The sequence below is a fragment of the Mauremys reevesii genome, linkage group 16 (assembly GCF_016161935.1).
Source record: "Mauremys reevesii isolate NIE-2019 linkage group 16, ASM1616193v1, whole genome shotgun sequence".
NCBI classification, from domain to species: domain Eukaryota; kingdom Metazoa; phylum Chordata; order Testudines; family Geoemydidae; genus Mauremys; species Mauremys reevesii.
The window spans coordinates 40,270,344-40,287,178 of record NC_052638.1 but is presented as its reverse complement, the minus strand read 5'-3'; the positions used below and the strand labels follow the sequence as shown (position 1 = coordinate 40,287,178).

Here is a 16,835-nt window from a genome sequence, read left to right as displayed (position 1 = left end):
AGTTTAGGTGATGGAGGTAAAATTGAGTCTAAAATCATAGACTCATAGGCTCTCAAGAGGTCACCTGGTCCAGGCCCCAGCATTCAAGGCAGGACTAAGTATTATCTAGACCATCCCTGACAGGTGTTTGTCCAACCTGCTCTTCAAAATCTTCAACATGGAGATTCCACAACCTCCCTAGGCAATTTATTCCAGTGCTTAACTACTCTGACAGGTAGGAAGTTTTTCCTTATGTCCAACTGTAGCAGCACACTTCCCCACTCCTCTCAAAAACCAGCCAGAGACCTCTCTGTGCAAACACCAGGGCCCTTTTATTTTCAGTGTTTGCTCCCACCACCTTTTAGATACAGTTCAAGTCAGTCCAGGTAGCCAGGGGGAGGGGGATTCACTAAGCACTCAAGCCTAACTCTCCTCCCTTTCCCCCCTTTTCTGCTTCCTTCCTGTGAGCTTTATACAGCCCCAGGCCCATAAAACCCACAGGTGTTTCTTCTTTAGCCTGGCAACGAGCCACACCCTACCAGCTCCAATTAATTCCCCCTAATGGGAGCTGGGGCTAACAGGGGCCTGGCCAGGTCTCCTGACCAGCACCCTGTTACACCAACCAACAGCCCTCGCTGCAATTTAAGCCCATTGCTTTTTTTCCTGTCCTCAGAGGTTAAGGAGAATAATTTGTCTCCCTCCTCCTTGTAACAACCTTTTATGTACTTGAAAACTGTTATCATGTCCCCTCTCAGTCTTCTCTTCTCCAGACTAAACAAACCCGGTTTTTTCAATCTTCCCTCACAGGTCATGTTTTCTAGCCATTTAATCATTCTTGCGGCTCTTCTCTGGACTTTTTCCCATTTGTCCACATCTTTCCTGAAAAGTGGCGCCCAGAACTGGACACACTACTCCAGCTGAGGCCTGAGTAGAGCGAAGAATTACTTCTCATGTCTTGCTCACAGCACTCCTGCGAATACAGCCCAGAATAATGTTCCCCCTTTTTTTGCAGCAGTGTTACACTGTTGACTCATATTTAGCTTGTGATCCGCTATAACCCCCAGATCCCTTTCCTCAGTACTATCAGAAGGGAGTAAAATGTCATATGGGAGTAAAACTGGGTCTAAATGAGTGACATTGGAGAGGTGGCACTTCTGTTCTAAGGCTGAATTGGTTCAGAGTAGAATGAAAGTCCCATTGTTTTCTTGGGGGAAAGTCTTGCTGGTCAACATCATTTCTTCATGGTTGCCTTGACAGGTCCTCTCCAGCAGGGGCTGCTGTGTCATGACATGGATCCTGCTAAAGAGGCTTCAGAAAGGGGGTCTTGGGGGATTATTATATTAAAAAACAAAATACAAATAATCCATGTGTGTGTTAAATGCTCCACAACAATGCACACAGGCAGGCCACCTGACAAGCCCAACAGTGACACGGGAGGCCCGGCTTATTTCTAGTAGAAACGAATGAACAGCTGTTCCCTTTTCTCCTGGCCCTTGCAGGAAAGGAGCAGCAACTTTGTAGTAGAATTGGTATGTGGGGAGGGAAACTTTGCACTGATTCTCTTCTTATGTGTGTGTGTGTGTGCGCGCTATTCAAGCTGCAAGGGGGGGGGCATTTAAAAAGTTGTCTGTGCTAATAGATTTTGTAACTGAGCCATTTGATTTCTTTTTAAAAAAAAGTCTCAAGCCATGCCCTCTTGTAATCATGGCAGCAGCAAGAACTTGGGAGCAGCCTCTTTAGGGAATAAAGTTGGAAGAACTCAAAAAAGAGCAAGCCCGGAAGAAGGGAGAGTGGAACCCCAGAGCGCCACAGACAAAGGGATAATATAAAAGCGAGAGCAAGAGAAGACAGAGGTGCGGAGCGTGTTAACAGACACCGAGGCCTGTGCGCTGACTGCAGGGGCAGTTGATCACTGCACTCTGTGCATCTGAAAGGTGGATCCGTTTTGATTCTTCTAGAAGATATTAAATTCGATTTGCATTTTCCACATTGCAACCCCCCGCTCGGCCCTGCCCCAGAGAGGGGGAGAGAGAAAAACCCACCCAGCAGAAAGGCAGCCACCCGGCTGCGCGCACTGTGACATCTGCCGCGGAGCCGGCGGGGATTGCAGCAGGAGTGGAGCGCCCCCTGCAGGGCGCGGCTGGGAGGTGCGGCCAGCCCACCCCATAGGCTGCCGGGCGCTGCATCAAACGGAGAAGCACCGGAGCGTGAGCTCAATCAGACGGGAGGCGAGGCGGGGAGCGGAGCGGCCGGGGCTGCTGGCGGTTGGACACCATCAGGAGGGGGCCCTCGCTGAACGGCCCGGGCGCTGCGGGGCTCGCGGCGGGTGCGGGAGCGTGCGGCGCACCGGACCCTGGAGTTAGCCAAGCGCCCGCGAAAGGCGGGTGTGCGAAGCGGGAGCCGCGGAGGCGCGATGCACCGGGAAGTACGAGCCGCGCTGCCTCGCGGGACCCGGGAGCCGGCAGCCCGCGGGGGGCTGGCCACGCACTAAAGGACGCGGCCGGGGGCTTCCCCTGCGCACACGCCGGACCGGCAGCTTTGGCGGCGGCGGGATCGCCTCGCACCTCCAGGCGCCCCGGGGAAGGAACGGGGCGCGCGTGACGAACCCCCCTGCACCCGGGACCCCTCGGAGCTCGCCCGGGGGCTGCAGCCGGGCGAGGCGGATCCGGGCTTGCAGACCCGCTCCCCGGCGGCGCTGTCGGGGCAGGGGTCGCTGAGGGAGGAGCTGCCCGAAGGGGAGGCGGCGGCGGGGAGCCGGGCACCGAGAGGCGGGAGGAGGAGCAGGAGGCGGCGGCCGGGCAGCCTGACAGCGCGGGGAAGTTGTCCGAGGGAGATCACACGGCGCGGCCCGCCCCAGATGGCACTGGGCAGAGGCGAGCGGAGGAGGCGGCGGCGCTAGCGGAGTCCCCCGGGCTGGAGAGAGCCGGAGCCGGCGAGCCAACGGGCGAACACCAGGGGGGTCAGAGCGCCGCACGGAGCAGCCCCCGCGCGCCCCGGGGCTCCCTGGCCGAGCGGTCCCCTCGCTCCATGGCCCCCGGCCGGAGGGATGAGCCCCAGCGGGCGTGAAGGGGGCAGAGAGACGATGAGAAACCCGGCGAGAGCGGGGGGTCAGCCCGGGCAGCCAGCGGGCAGGAGGTGAAGAGCGCCCGGGGGGACGGCGGCCGGTGCCGCCACCGCCACACACCCACGCACCCGCGCAGCGCCGCGCCCGCCGCTTCCCTTCCCCTCTCCCGGCTGGCGAAGAGCGGCGGGGCCAGCGGCGGCCGGACTGCGCCGGGGCAGCGCGCACAAGGGGCGCAGAGACTGAGGACCGCGCTCCCCGGGGAGGAGAGCGCCCGGCGCGGGCGCAGCGAAGCTCAGCGCGCCCGGGAGAGGGGAGCGCCCGGCCCCCGCAGGAAGCCTCGGGCAGGTGCCCGGGGCATGGGACCAAGGGCGCGGCCCCCTGTCGGCCCCCCCGCTTCGGCCCGCGCGCCCCGCAGCCCGCTTGGATTAACTCCCTTTGGGTTTTGCTAGAAAGCCGAGCAGCGCATCCGCCGCCTCTGGATCCCGGCTGTCTCCGGGCGTGTGAAATTACCTCACGGCTCCTTCCCGACCTCCGGCCAGTAAGTCCCTTTCCTCCCCACGGGGGAACGTGGGCGCGCGCGTGGAAGTGTCCTGGGCCTGGCGTGTCTGCCCTGCCCCGGCCGTGGGAGCGCTCCCCGGCGGCGCGCGTGGGTTGCTTGCTCTCTAGGTGCGGGGCTCCTGGGGGGGAGGGGCGGGGGCAGGGGCGGGGGACGCAGGCTCTTTAAACTTTCCTTCCAGGCAGATAGGGGCCAGTCCTTCTTGCCGGTCCTGCTGAGCGCCAAATGGGGGGGGGGGCTTACCCCCCCTGCAGACAAAGGCAGGGAGCGATCCTCATGGGGCTGCGTGGGCGGGGGGTGCCCCCCCGGAGGGAGGCTTGGGTTCATTAGACAATTAGGGGAGACAGGAAGCCTCTTGCCTGTCCCCGTCCCCGCGTGGCCGGTGGGAAGATGCGGGGCTCAGATCCCGGCTGACGGGTGCCTGTGGGGGCGGGAGATGGAGGGGATGCAGCAGGTGAGGGGGCCGGGAGCTGGCCTGGCTTGCGGACTCGGGGCTTGGGCTCCAGGGCCGCACCGCTGACTTGATTCCCGCTCCAGCTGGCCCGGCCGGAGCCCCTGCGGGTTCTCCCCGCCCGGTGGCCCGTGCTCTCTGCCAGGCAGCGGGACACTCAGCGGGAGCTGGGGATCACCAGCGTGAGGGGAGAGAGACTCGCCGGAAAGCTGGGGAGGGCAAGTGTTTCTTCCGGGGGGCCAGGGGCCCAGGCCCCACGAGGAGCCAGGGCCAGTGAAAGAACTTTTTTTGGTGGGGGACCCCGCTGCCCGGCTGCCCAGATCCAGGTCTGTCCTGCCAAGTGATCTGAGCAGTGGTAGGTTGGTTGGTGGTAGGTTTTCAGTGGCAGGCAGCAAGTGCAGCAAAGCTGGGGGGTTAGAGACCTTTGTCCACAGGACGAGGCTGGGAAGTCAATAAAGGGACAGAAAAGACAGTGGAGCAACTGACCTGCTCCCCTGTAGCCTGTTCTGCCAGCTGCCCCCAGAGCCGGACCTGCCCCCACCAAGCACTTGGCTCAGGGCAGTACCTGAGACAGCATCTAACATGGCCGTCCCCGGGCGGAACCTTTCTGATTCCCAGCAGCAGCCAATATTTGTTTTAGGGCAGTGCCCGAAAGCCCCAGGCAGGGTCCGCCCCCCTTGTGCTGCACAAACAGAGCAAAGCCACAGCCCTGCCCTGAAGATCTCGCTATCTAAATAGCCAAGGTTCCCCTGAGGGCCACATGCGGGGGACAGAGAGTTACACAGCAGGGCCACCAGACATGCAGTGCAGGGGAGAGAGGGGAAGGAGAGAAGCATTTCCCTGTCAAGGGAGCTCTTCTGTGCTTTGCTGTGGCTGGGAATGTTCCTTCAGGCCTGGGAGCCTGGTGCCCAAATGTGGGATGCCCAGTTCTAGAACCTGTTCAAGGGCCTGGTTTCCAGAAGGGGGGTGCTGGGCACTTCCTGAGAATCAGCCCCCTGGAAGGAGTCCATTACCACCCCCACCCCCCCTAACATCAGTGGAGGTACCTAACATCAGTGGTCACTCTGGAAAATGTCAGCCTGCGACCATCAAAGAATGGTGGCTTCTTTGGGGCCTGATGCTGCAGTCCTCACTCAGTCAACTCTCCAACTGATGTCTGGAGGAATTTTGCCTGAGGAAGAACTGCAGGGTTTGGCATTGCCCTTTTCTTCTGCCGTGGACCAGAAGCCAGTCCTGGGCTGAGAGTGCAGGGTCCGTGTTCTCTCCTTTGCAAAGTGGAGTGTCCTGTGTGGATGCTTTCCCGACTGCGGCTGGTGTCTGAACACTCCATAATCTGATGCGGCCACCAGTTCCACAGGGAAGCAGCCTCATTTTGTGCCCACCTGCAGCAAATCTCTCCTATTTTTGCTTCACAAATTTTCCCTTTCTGCACGACTGGAAGAAGTAATTTTCCTCCCTGCACCAATGGCTGCAAGAGTGGCGAGCCAGCCCCTCCTCAGAGGCATAAGAAACGGTCAGCTCCACCTCAGATGTTCAGAGTGGCTGACTGATTGATTTAGACTTAGTGTTGAGGAGATGCATAATTCTTCTCAGGAGACTTTCTGAGTCATAAGGAAGAAACCGAGGGCTAATTGAGATACATGTATATGTGCTACAAAACAGTTTGATGTAGGTTTTAAAACAAGGGCTGCTTAGGAGCAATCCAGCTATCTGAATTTGCCTTAACATGCTTCTGATAAAAATAGTAATTAACCAGTGTAAGATTCTGTCCCCTGTTTTCCATTCAGTGCCCGTCTTGCAGAATTTCATTTAAGAGCTGTCTTCTGGAGTATCCAGTCTTCCTGCTCAGCAGTCTGTCCAGTGTGTCTTAACAGCGCATTTGGTTCTGATGCAGCAGTTGTGGCCTGAGGAAAAACAGCAATTCAAAATATCCCCCCCAATATCCAGGAACCCAAATCACGTTTTAACATGACAAGCCAAGGCCCCGTTTCAGTCATTCAGTCCCACTGGTTTATCGTGGAGGGCTAAGTGCATTGCGCCAAATCATTCAGCACTGCATGTTGTGTCCTTCCCAATCTGAGCTTGCAACCAAGTCTAGGTGTGTTTTTATTTCAACAATGGCTTGTGGTGCTGGATAGCCACTGGAATGACTAGAGATGTGTTAAAGGGAGTGGTCAGCTTGACAACCAGTGCCTGTGAACCTCGTTTCCTTATGTCCTTACATCCTGAGAAGGGAAAGACTTTTATACAGCCAAATTGTCCTTTGCTCTTTTTTACATTTTACTTTGCTCTCATCTTGGGCAATGAAAGTCAGTGAGGTCAATTTCACTTCTGTTTAGAATCAGTTTCATCTTTCGGTTCTTGTTAAGTATTTCGCTGTCAAACACTGCAGGGGAATCCTTGGGTAGAGGCATTCCCATCCTAGAACAACATGAACCGCACAGAATGCTCATTCGACTGGAAACAACTCTTTTTTGTTGTTTTTTCCTTCTTTCTTTAGCTGATGAAACCTTTCTACCGATCTTGGGCTGTCACAAAAAGCTTGTTTTTACAACATTTTAATTTTGGGTCAGATGTGAGTTGATGGTGTCCATTAGGTCGAGCGATGGTCTAGTCGGCCTTTAGTTTAGAAAGAACGTCTATGCATGCTCCCTCTGTTGTACTCGCCCAATGCCTGTCCAAGAACAATTCTGCCTTTAAGGAAAAGGGAATAATAATCCTTTGTTCTTTTAGCCGAGGATCTCAAAGCACTTTGCAAACATCAGTTCTCAACCCCCCCCCCCCTGAGGTAGAGGTCAGTATTGCTATTTACACTGGAGATGACTAAGACAAAGAAGTTCAGTGACTTTTCCAAAACCACAGGCAGAAGCTAAGGATGGAACCGAAAAGTCCTGCTTCCCAATCCTTCGCTTTAACCACTAGACCACTCTGACTCCCCCAGCAACAAACTGAAGCCGTGATCTTGGAGAGGAAGTGTGTGAGAGTCAGTGCTGACTTGGAGAGATGTTTACTGAAACTTGACATGTGGGTTTTTTTTTAAATGTTATACACCATTTTTATGACTTATACTCAGTTTGCTATGCTGGGAAATGACTTATGTGGGGTCAGCTGGGGACGGGCTGAGTTTTACCTCTCGGGACGCAAAGAAGGAAAGTCCTTTGATTGGAAATGTATTTCCCTCCACATAAAAAAAGAAGTTAGAGTTTTGCTTTTGTTTTGATTTGTGGGACTTTGCAGTGAGCCAGAGAGCCACTGGGAAGGAAAACAAAGATGAATTTTGCTGTACAGAGAAGGGCTTTTCTGTCCACTGCTTCCAGTCAGACTCAGCCCATGTTCCATCCAGCAGGGAAGGTTTTACTCTTTACCTGTGGTTAGTGGCATTTTTAGCTCTCTTTCCCTTCCTTCTAACTTGGGTCAGGCTGTTCTAGGGAGCCCAGGAAAGTGACCCTGCTATCGGTTGGGTTATGTACAGAACCCCTCTTTGCTGTCCTGTATTACAAAAGGGAGGCCTCACTCCAGACACACACTAATCTCTGGGGCTCTTGTGGTTTGATATTTTGAGGCAAGTAATTTAAAAGCGCATGCTTGTGAGGCTGAATTTATAGAGCAATGTAACATGCAAGACATTCATTGCGCATCATTTTAAGATTCTTGCTCTTTTTTGCTTCTTGTGTTTTGGGTCCTTGTCCCCCGTTTGAACCCGGGCAGACTGAGCTCCATGGGTTTGCCAGTCCCGGGAAAGAGACCTGGTGGGAAGGAGCTCTCGGCTCAGGGAAGCCTCCCACCATGTTAAAGAAAGAGGCCCTGAGGTGGTGGTATAGGCAACCAGGAACAAGGTGGTAAAATGTTCCAAAGTGGTGCATTGCCTCAGCCAATAACAATCGGGTGTAAATCCCAAAGTGCACTCTCCAGCTGCAAGTGAGGGCATGTCTGAGTCATTTCTGATCTGGCTGGCTGGTTGCTGACCGTGGAAAGGAGCAGTTTTTTGTTTCATTGTGAAGCCCTGTATCTGAGGAGCTGGTGATGAGCAACACAAATCTCCTTTTGGGCCAGTGCAGCCCATGAGCTTACAGTGTATCAGAGGTTATGAAAAGCTAAACAAAGCCAACCTGATATCCCCTGAGAGCTAGTGGTAACACATTGCTAAGGGGGAAACAGGGACAGGAGGACACGATTTTGGCTGTGATCACAGCAGCTCTCCCCAGCTAACTGTAGCTGGACTAGTCAGTTCTTGGATGGGAAACGTCATAGGAAAATCCAGGGTGCCGAAGGAAGTGGAGTCAGTGCGTTGGTAGATGGCACTCTTCTCTCTCAGACCATGTGGCGCCAGTGCCACGACAGAACTGGTGTTAAGGGAGCCTCCAGAGGTCTTCTGGAGGGAGAGGCCATAAAGGGTAGATCTTGAGCACAGGCCCTCGTTAAAGATGCCATGGTGTTTCAACTGTAGTGTTATTGGTCCTAGTCACGTTCCAGGGGTCCCATTTACCATTCCTGCACCGTTGTGCAGTAATTTACACTGGTGCAAAAAGCATGTAAAATGCTGCCAAATCAGACTGCACTAATGTAAATGAGTACAGAAGGCCAGGGGTGAATTGGCTCTGGTAATTATGTTCAGCCTTCCTAAGTTCCCCTTGCAGTTTCATGTGGCTATCGTATCTTCTCCACTTCCTGTCCTAAACCATGGTAGAACTTTGCAGTGCCCTGTTAAACAGCTGCTGCATTCCAGCCCGTGGCGTGAGAAGCACATTCCGGTGTCAGCACTGTGAGACCCTTTGGGATAAAAGGGGCTACATGAATGTAAGTTATTGCATTATTTGATGGAGGTCAATGGATTGTTAGTGAGCTGGACAGAGAATAAAGGGCTGCCGAATAGGACAGGAAACAGCAGTTCTGTAAGTGGACAGGCTGCGACTGTGAGAAATGCCGTAACGTTTGCAGTTGGGAACGGGTCCCAGTGTAACGGGCCGTCACCAGCGTTCCAGCCAGCACAAAACCACAGCTCTTGGGGGAAAACAGCAACATGCGCATTAGGCTGTTGTCACATTTCAGTGTTTATCAGACATGATAAATGAGAATTTTGTCTCCGTCTAATTGCTCTGATGAGCTAAAAAGGCAGCAGTGTGTTTTCAGACGCGTGCGTTTGCAGTTTGCAGCAAGAAACTGCTGCGAAGGCAGGGCCTGATCCCGCCCCCGCTCCATGGCCGCCCAGCCATGGCAAAACTCCCATGGGACTCTGCAGCAGGTCCTCAGAAAGAACCAAGCCCTTATTCCTCTGCGGCAGCTTCTTTGTAAGCAAGCCAGACTCCAGCGCCACCACCAAGCCACAGCAAACACGTTGCAGTTTGGGAGAGCTAAGAGGAGCCATTGGAACAATCCCTTCCGGAGTGATTAGGATGCTCGGTTCGTCACTCCAGTGCAATGTGGCGTAGAACGCGAGGTAGTGTTGGACACTCATGTTACATGCTCTTTGCACTGGTGCAAATGACTGCACATGGTGCAGGGCAGTGGGGAGTCGGCCCTGATTCCCAGGGAATTCCTGACTCCAGGCGATAGGTCTGTCCTCCACAAGGGCTCTGGCACTGATTAGGAACATGGGCCGTGGACTCCAGCACCTGGGGCCTGATTTTTTCCTTCACCCGAAGGCCACTTTACACTGACATTTGCACTCCCTTTACACTGCCTGAGTGCTGTAAAGTCACCGTCGTGTAACGCAGGATCAAGCCCATGGCATGCACGCTGCATTTCAGAGTACTGAGGGGCACTCAAAACAGACAGCCACACGAGTCGCCCAGAGAGGAGAAGCACTGTGGGGCCATGTGTGTTTCACCTGAAATATCGCTCATTACTTCTTAGCATCCCCCGAGGGCCTGATCCTGCACCCATGTAAGTCAATAGCCAGCGGAGCAGGATCAGTCCCAACGTGCAGTTCTGTTCTTACAAGTGACTGAAAAGGGACCCTGTGGCGGGGCTCTAGGGTGATTGTCTGTTAGTGCCCCCAGATTAGAGGGGCTCAGTGTATCCTTAACAATAGCTCCTTTATCCGCCAGTGCTGGACGTTCTCTCTGGGATTGGTGGGTTCTTTCCACCTTGATGTCATCAGTGGAATAACGATCCATCGGCCAAAATCTGTGACACCTGGGCAGCCCCACCGAGGATCATTTGTTGTGGATGGCCAGGCCTGTGCTGGGCAGTGGGGAATACCTGGGTGGAACATCAGGTGGCTGTGCTGTTGATGATGCGTGAGAAGAAAGGCCCAGATCCTCAAAAGGTATTTAGGCACCTCACTCCAACTGATTGCAATGGGAGAGACTGGGCCAGACCGACTCTGGCTCCCTTTCACAGCTGTGTTGGCTCTGCAGGGCTCATGAGAACTTAAACAACTTATTTTTGTCACTGAAGTGAGCTGCTCCGATTTGAAATGTGCCCACGGTCAGTTCTGTTGAGTAACTCTGGGCCCTGTTTACTGACCCGCACTTCCAGCTGAGAACAGGTACGGTACCACCCGCTGTCTGGCCCATTGCTTTCAATCACACGGAGGCAAAGCTCCCAGCCTTATGTCTGCATGACAGCGAGATCAATAATGTCTCGGCTGAGCGATGTGGCAGAGAAAAGAGAGGCGTCTTTGCATGACCCCTCAGGCCTGAATTCTCTTTTAAACTAAGGGCCCTTTACGTTAATTTGGCAGTGAAAAGGGCCCTTCCAGTGAATGTGAATGTCATTTATGCTCCCTTTACACTGCCAGAGTGGGGCAAAGAGCCTCAGTGTAAATCAGAATCTGATCCTGAATGTGTAAAGACCAAGCCTACCCCTACAAGATGGCAGGAGGAGTTTTGCAATTACAGAATCAGGCCTTTAATATGGCTAGTGAAAACTCCTGCTGGAGACTTTCCCACGCCTGACCCCTCCATCCCCACCCAGGGTGCTCTCGCCAGAAAGGGCCCATCTTGTTTTTCATAGGGATAGTCAGTCGGGTAGCAGCCCCACCTTTACGTACCCATAACTTGCCTTTGGAAGATGCACAGCAAATCCTTCCGGAAAGCATGCAAGGCACTTCCTGTTCCGTTTGCAAAACTCCTGTTGATTCCCCCTCCCCCATTATTTTATTAAATCTCAAACAGACAAAAATGTGTGAAAATTGAACACAAAATTTAAAAAAAGAGGACACCAGAGAATCCAACAGCCCATGTGCCGTCAGCAGCCTGGATTCTGCCCCTCTTGAAGTCAATAGGAGCTTGGCTACCGCCATCAATAGGGGCAGAATGGGGCCCTGGCGTTTTATAGAATGTGACTAACATTCAGCAATTTGCATACTCCAGGGCTTGATCCTGTAAACGAGCTCACGTGGCGCTCCCGCTCATTAGGCCTCGAGAGAACTCTAGAGTTCTGGCATCTTCCTGGCTAACCAACTCTACTTCTCCGCCTTCCAGTCACTCCTCCCACCCTCTCCACCTCCTTCCTCCACTGCTCTCTCTGCACACGAGCTCGCCAGCTTCTTCCAAAAGAAAATGGACAAAACACGCCATGATCTTCCCCCTCCGCTCGGCAGCCTTCCTCTCCTATGACTCTCTCCTCCCCTGCCACAGCCGCAGACGCTTCTCAGCTGCTTTCTTCCACTTGCCCCAGTGATCCCATCTCCTGAACTGCCCCCACCTCCTCTCATCCCTTCCTTACTCTCCTTAGCTTCTCACTCTCCTCTGGCTCTTCCCCCTCACAATACCACCATGCTTCAGTCTTCCCCATCTTAAAACACCCGCCCTTGACCCCGCTGGCCTCTCCAGCCACCCCCATTTCCCTTCTCCGGCTCAGCTCTAAGCTCATTGAACGCACTGTCTGTCATCACTGGCTGGAGTCCCTCTCCTCTAATTTCACCCGAGTCCCTCTCCAGTCCAGCTTCTGCCCCTTGCACTCCCCAGAAACTGCTCTTGCCAAGGTCTGTAATGAGTCCTAGCCCAGTACCAGTACTCCAGCCGCACCCTTCTTCACCTGGCAGCTGCCTCCAACACAGCCAGTCCTGCTTTACTTCTGGAAATCCTGTCCTCCCTTGGCTTCCGAGACGCTGGCCTCTCCTGGTTCTCCTCCTGCCTCTCTAATCATTTCTTAAGCGTGTCCTTCAGAGGATCCACCCCCTCCCTCTTCCAGCTTTCTTTAGGGGTTCCCCAGGCCTCTGTCCCTGGTCCCCTCCTCTTCTCCCTCTGCACCGTATCTCTGGGGTATCTCATCTGCAAACACAAACTCAACCTCCACCTCTGTGCTGATGGCTCACAGATCTGTTCTGCTCCAGACCTGTCTCCTTCCATCCAAACCAGGATCTCAGCCTGTCTCTCTGATGTCTCCTCATGGATGTCTAGCATCAGCTCAAGTCCAGCACGGCGAAAACAGAGCTCCTAATCTTCCCTCCCCCACCCCAACCTCCTTTCTTGATCGCCGTGGACAACTCCGCCGTCCTGCCCATCACGCAGGCCCCTCATCTGGGCGTCAGCTTCGATTCAGACCTCTCTCTAGGTCATCCCACCCAGGCAATGTCTAAATCTTGCCAATTCATTCTGCAGAATATCTCTGCATGCGGCCTTTCCTATCCACCCATGCAGTTCAAACTGGCATCCAGGGTCTCATCATCTCAATTTCTGCAACAGCCTTTTCTCTGGCCTTGACAATGCAGCCTGGCCTTGCTCGGACCCATTCAGAACGCTGCTGTGAAGAGTGTTCTCCTAGCCCCTGGCTTTGAGCACATCCCTCCTCTCTTTGAATCCCTCCACTGGCTCCCCCTTCTCTACAGGAGCTGCCTGTCTTTGCTCTTCCCAGCCTAGCCCCACCTACCTGTCATCTCACAGTTGGTATCAAAATGTCACCTCCCAGCTCCAGCTGGCCCATTCAACCAGCCTCCAGCACCTGCTTTCTCCCAGGCTGCCCCTCACGCTTGGGAGAATCTCCCCATAAACATCTGCAAAGCTCCCTCCTCCTCTTCCTTCAAATCCTTCCCTGGTACTTGAATGAGAATCTCTCTGTGTTTGTACAGCTCCTGGCCCCAGTGGGTCCTGGCCCACCCCGAGATCTCCCAGCCACTCCGGTAATACAGATAATCCATCCTGAGATGATAACTGAGGACTCTTCTCAGAGCCCAGCAGATCAGAAACCAGCAAGTGCAATGAAAGTCCGTGGGTCAGCCCTGCCTCATGCCAGCGCTCCGATAGCCATCAGTGGTGCATGTCAGGCGAGCAGGATTGGCCCCGTAGGCAGCAATGTAAACTCCATCACCCGCCAGTCCCGGCTCCATGGAAGCTGCCCATTTCTGTGGCCTCCATTCCCTGTGGTTTCCGCATCCATCGCTGTGCCAGGTGTCTCGCAGTCCCTCTAGCCAGGCTCCCTGCCCTGCTGAGGCTGGGAATCATTCGAGATGATGCCAATGTCTCTCCCCACGACCGCCCAGGATACTTAGCCAACACATTCCTATTGATTTCAGTGGGGCCTTTGAAATCGGGGTCAAGCTTGTCAGCAGCCTTAGACTGCAGGCTCTTTGGGGTGGGAACTGGCTCTGGCATTGTGTGTTTATAGTGCCTAGCACGACAGGGCCCCGATCCCAGACTGGGGTCTCTAGGGGCCAGATCAAAGGTCTTTAGGCACCTAAATACCTTTGGAAATGTGGCCACAATAGAAATAATGACAGAGCATTCTAGCGAGGCTGGAGGAGTGACTGTCTCAGGCAGATCGCAGGACCCCCCCTCTGCTGCGAGGCCTGTAGGAAATTGGCGGATTTATGACGGCTGCTTGGAGGAACAGATGGGGAGAGCTGACACTTTGTGTATTCATAATAACCAAGAGGAATTTGTGTTTGTGCATCTATGGCTGTAAAAATGGTGCATCGTTGTATCTGATTGGCTCTCACTCCTCCCCACCCTCCATATGCCACTGGTCTTCTTGGGTAGGGCAGGAGCCGGGCATCTGACCCTGCTGCTGCTGAGGGCAGTGACAAAACTCCAGTTGACTTCGGCAGTGGATCAGGCCCTAGGTCTTTGTATATGCTGTACAGTGCCCGGCACAGCGGGGCCCCGGGCCTGGCTGGCGCCCTGCGCTCTTGTAATACAGACATTAACAGCCCATTTCCTGGGGGTGCCCAGGCTCCTTCTGCCAACAGCATCAAAGAGGTTAACGCTGACGAGCTGTCGGGGAAAGCTCCTCGTCTGGGGGCAGGAGAGGGCAAAGGCTGGGTGGGTTTTTGTGTTGCTGCCTGAGGTCAGGACTCAGGCTACTTGCCAAGCCCCAGCAGCACCTGACCGCCAAGCAGGCATGTCAGCACACGCTCCGGGGGCCTGCAGTGCTCCAGGCGTGTACGGCCGGATCCCGTTGCTCTGTTTACTCGCCGTGTTTAGTGAGTATGTTTAAGATCCAGGAGCGCCAGACAGCTGGTAAATAGCACGAGGGGTTGTGTGTGTCTTTTGTCATGTGACTCCGTCATTAAGCACTAAGCTGCCCACCTGTTCCTCCAGGAAGTGACACAGCGTCTCAGGCCGGTTTCCAGGTAACAGCTGACGGGATGGGCTAGTGGCCGGCACTGCTGGCGAGGGCAATCGCTAAGGCCGAGCTTGGTGAAATCTGGTTGTGGGTGCCCAGCGGGAAGACCCGTTGGGACTGGTTGTCAGAGGTGCTGGGCACCCGGGGGGTTGGGAACAAAATTCCCTTGTGAGCAGAGTGCTCCAGATGAATCCGCTCTGGGGCTTGCTGCACCTTCCACTCTGAACTGATATGGCAATTCGTACAACCGTCCATGAGAGACAGAGTAACTGCTCAGCTCCTGCCTGAGGGAACCCCCCGCTTTCCTGCCAAACTGGCTCGAACCCCCTGCAAGACCCTGCAGACTCAGATGCTCCAATGTGCAATACCTGGCTTGAACCCGAGATGGTTTTATGGGCCAGGCTGAAATGCTCCAAATACTCCCTTGCAGAATGTGCCCTGTAAGGAAACCCGCTCCCCGCTCCGGCTGCTCCCCGGCCCCATCTGCTCGCTTGGAAAGCTTCCCACAACTCTGGTGCGGAGGGAGGAGGATGAGGAGAGACTAGTCCAAATCGGCCAGCAGCCCGAGGGATCGCTTAGCAATACCAGTGCAGGCATCTATTGCAGACAGGCTTGGTTTGAACGGTGCAATAAACACCCCCCAGCCAAAAGCACTGGAGGGTGGTGGAAGGAGGGGCCTAGTGGGAGGAATTCACACCCATGTGCAGTTAAAAAACCACCTTCCTGGGGCCAAATGCATCCCTGGTGCAGCCCCATCACCTTTGGTGCAATTACACCAGGGATGCGTTTGGTCCACAATGAAGATGATGAGGTGGGCGGGCAAAGTCAAGTCCCCTTTGCCCTGCCCCCATAACCACCCCTGTGTCTGTGGGGCAAAGGCCCAGTGGTTTCTCTCTGCAGGCATCCTGCTGCAGGCAGAGACACCGCCCCCCTTCCACAGGCCCGCACTCCGGGTGTCGGAGGGGACCCCAGCCTGCCCTCGGCTCTGCTGCACGCCTCACCGTAGCATCTCTCTGCTGCTGGGGCACACTCAGAGCTGATGCTTCCAGGTGGGACGCTGTTACCAGCCACGGAGCTGCACCCATCCCCCCCTTGCCCACAGGCTCTCGCACTGACAAAGCAGAGGTGGCAGGTGTATTTCGGGGGCAGCCACAGACCTGTTCTCCGTGGTATAATGTAACGATAGAACATGCGGTGGTCCCAGCTGCCCCTAGTAATTGAGTGCTCAGTATCTGGGGTGATTGTCCTGCATCCATTTCCTGCTGGAAGCATCCACCAGGTTTGACTGTCTAACATCTTCAGCCCAGCAACATGTAGGGTTGGGCCGTGGGGGTTGCTGGGCTGCGGATGACTCTCTCCGGGACAGTTATTCTCCCCTCTGGGCTTTCTTAGCAGCAGCCTGCGTGCTCCGTGTCTCTGATCCTTCAGTTGTGAGCAGATCCTGGGTAGTGAACATGGTTACCCAGCTGCTCCCTCTGCCTCAGATCGCAGGGTGGGGCTGATGCATTGGGGAGAAGGGGGGCGACCTCCTGCACCAACCCCTCTGCACCCCCCATGGCCAATGCAGAGCTGCGGCTTAAAAGCCACAATTAGCCCAGCCGTGTGGGCGTGCTGTCCCCGCGGGGAGGGTGAGCCGCACTGTAGAGGAGGGATTCCACTGCCCCTCACAGACACTCTTTGCTCTCCCTGGTAGGGGTGTAAGGACCCTTGGCTACAGAGTCCCTTGGTTCATGCAGAGGCAATGGGTCCTCCTGGAGCAGAGACCCAGCCAGGGTTTGCAATATCTGGAGCGTAATTCAGAGCGCCCAGTGCAATCCAACAGCACAGCCGGACTTGGCATCCCATTTCCCACCTAATCCCCGGGCCAGGGGTTCCTAGATATGTTGCCTCTTAGTCCTCATCCCCCAGGGAGTCACCTGACGAGGTTTGCCTGCTCCATATACTGGGCTCCTGGGGGCCAGAGCTAAGTCCCTTTTAATCAGGCTTGGGGAAGCCGGCTGGCGAGGAGGGAGGCAGGCGTGCCGCCCTGACCTGCCCTCTGGTGGGCAGGGCCAGCCTCGGGTTGGTGGGGTAAGCCTGCATGCAGCAGGCGAATGGCTCTCCAAGGTGAACCCACTTCCTGCGAGATCCTGGCCGGGAGGCGAGGCCTGCGCGTAGCGGCTGTGAAGTGAGCCGAAATCCCCGGAGCTGGCTACGAGCCATTGTTTTCACCAGCCACCTTAATCCATCATTATCTGGGCATATTTCGGATCCTTGCCAAGAGCAAGGTGGGGTGG

The 16,835-nt window shown here is 55.0% G+C and overlaps 1 protein-coding gene across 5 annotated transcripts in view; it reads left to right on the top strand.

Annotated features, from left to right (window-relative positions):
* The window catches only part of CBFA2T3 (CBFA2/RUNX1 partner transcriptional co-repressor 3), a 113,906-nt gene that overhangs the window by 34,665 nt on the left and 62,406 nt on the right, over window positions 1-16,835 (top strand). The window contains exon 1 of one of the 5 annotated variants that reach the window (XM_039502706.1): window positions 2,215-3,581. The exons of the other annotated variants lie outside the window; for them this stretch is intronic. The gene's annotated coding sequence lies outside the window, so the exon portion shown is untranslated. Of the gene's footprint in view, window positions 1-2,214; window positions 3,582-16,835 lie in introns of those variants that run through there. 5 annotated transcript variants of the gene reach the window in all.